Source organism: Tachyglossus aculeatus, chromosome 1 (genome assembly GCF_015852505.1).
Source record: "Tachyglossus aculeatus isolate mTacAcu1 chromosome 1, mTacAcu1.pri, whole genome shotgun sequence".
In the NCBI taxonomy this organism is placed as follows: Eukaryota; Metazoa; Chordata; class Mammalia; order Monotremata; family Tachyglossidae; genus Tachyglossus; species Tachyglossus aculeatus.
Genome location: NC_052066.1, coordinates 165,810,480 through 165,813,053, shown reverse-complemented (window position 1 = coordinate 165,813,053; position 2,574 = coordinate 165,810,480).

Genomic DNA, 2,574 nt, shown 5'->3' with positions numbered 1-2,574 from the left:
CTAAAACCATGATTATAATTCAAGTACAATAAAAAGCAAGCAAGCTACATTCTTACAGCAAGCCACTACAATAAAGTGAAATTAAAACATGCTTTACAATTAAAAAGGAACACGATGTAGCATAAGAGCACAATTAGGTATGTATGTTTGACTGGCTCCTCAAAACTTCACAGGTATTTCAACAACGAAAATCCCTTCATTTGCCAAGCATGCCATCAATATTTTGCAAGACACCAGGTGCATTAATAAATGGTTACTACTAGCCTGCTTAAAAATGACCCCAGATAGTCACTTGGAAAAGCAGTGGTTATTCATATCATAAAATAAATAAACTTTGGAAAGGCCAGAATACAACACTACTATGACCACCATGAAGGGAGTTGGTCTACATAAAGGATCCAAGCAAGACGTAAGAGATTAATAGATTTTATCATCATCTGGGTTCCAGTAGTAGAAAAGTTATGTGACTAAAAGGTTTCACTGGTTCAACTGTGCAGCATTACCGGACTTCTCCAAGGTGGGTCCCTAATTCACGTTTTAAACAAATAAAAACCTACAATATACTAAGTAGGCACCTTCACTATCCACAGACTCGCTGAAAAACGACTTTAAAAACTAGTTTCAGTTTTGGCGGTGGGGAACCGATCTCATTTGAAGCTGCATGTGCTTTGAGCATAGTGGTATACATTAAAAAAACACTAAGGAAAGGATTCTTTCCACCCCACCCCCCAAAAGATCAAGAAGATACCATGTTGACAATCAAAAACAAAACAAAAAAAACCCCTTAGCTCCAGGCCCTTATGTCAAAAAGCACTTAACTCCAAGTGGGACTGGAAGCCAACATTGTCATGAAGAAGCTGACATATACACGAGGGACAGGAGGTGTTCTAACAAATTTTATCAGTAGGCTCCTCTGGTGTATAGTCTTAGCGCTATGACTGGTGTAAAAAAGCTATGTGACACTCATCACAGTATTCTTCCTTGTAATGTACTGTGAGGTTTTATGCAAGCTACTGCTGCAAGTATACTGAGACGAGTAAAAGGAAGACCGGGATAAGAGAGGAGGGGGGTGGGGGAGCAGAAAGCAGTTTGTAAAGATAATCCGATGTTTCAAGTGACAACACAAAAAAATTTTTAACACTCTAAAGGCCAAAAGTAGTGTCCTTTAGGTTCTCTCCCACTTATACTTGAATTGCCTTCCCCAAAGGTTCTCTTTACCCATCAGCTGACAAGGTAGCAAGCCCCGAGCTCCCAAAATGTTCCCAAGAGGCTCCTGGAGTCCATATCTGGTTGGCTATCACCTTTTCCGTGCCTTTGTCCTGTGGAGTGCTCGGGGGCCCCATGGCTGCCTTGCTGATGGTCGGGTCTGAAGCCGTGACCAGCACGAGAACGAGAAGTACATTTACCTTCAAAAGCAAAAACTCTTAACACTTCAAACTTTCGGGTCATTCTCCCAGAAGTTTAACTTGGTTTGATTCAGCCTGACGATTTGAGCTTTTTTTTTGTTGCACTGGCAAGTCTTTATATTCACCACTTAAAGTCCCAGAAATTGCTGCTTGGAAATCACGTAATTCCCTCATTCCGCCCTGGCAATGAAACTAAATGAAGCATCTTGTTGATCTGAAGGGAATTCTGAAGACAAATTTCAACATGATGGTAGGAACGTATACAGGTGTCGGTGAGAAAGTACAATTTCCATCGGGTGGTGGTGTCCTTTTGAGACAAAACTGTGTTCCTGAGTGCCCACGCTTTGGCTTAAAGTGGGGATGGGGCGGGGGGGGGGGGGGGGGGGGGGGAGGAGAAGCAAGGAGGATAGAGAATTACAGTCCTCATTTAGGGTAACAGAAGCTATTATAAATCATCTTAACTGTGACAATTTCAAGAAAGACTCATGATTTAAAAAAAACTTAAAGGTAAATATCCACTACGTCAAAAATTCTCTCAAAAACAGACTAGGATCACTGATTATAAATCTGTTCAGTAAATAGAGGCAGGGAACAAGCAGAAGTGGGACAGGGAAGGGAGAATGGCAGGTAAAATTACAATCCATCAGAGTAGGATTATAAATCTTTTCCTTAATACAAGTTCATTTTTTGAATTCACAGTTCTAGCCTTCCTGCAAAATGCCCCACGCATAATTTCAATCTTGTGAATCTGAATAACCCGTTTCAGATCAGTCAGAGGAAGAGGTCCAATTGGTTGACAAATCATTTCAAGCCTTAAGCCAAGTTGCGGGGGGGGGGGGGGGGGGGGGGGGGCTAGGGGGAGGGCATGGAGGAGAGAGACAAAGCCTTACATGCTAATAGGGACTTCTATGCATAATGGATGATTATGGTCCTCCCAAAACACAGAAAACCAACTCCCTGACAATGCTAGGTGTTGCACTCCCATGGCTTGCTCACTTGACGTAGTAGTGTCTGTGGTGTCACACTCTACCTTTGTTCCAGTAGCTTTGCTTCTACCATTCTTTTCTGACATGCAGAAGAAAATTTTGGTTGAAATATATGTCCCATGTTTCAACCTGTCTGGTGTCTTTTTTTTTTTTTTTTAGTTTTTGCTTTATTTAAAAAAAGA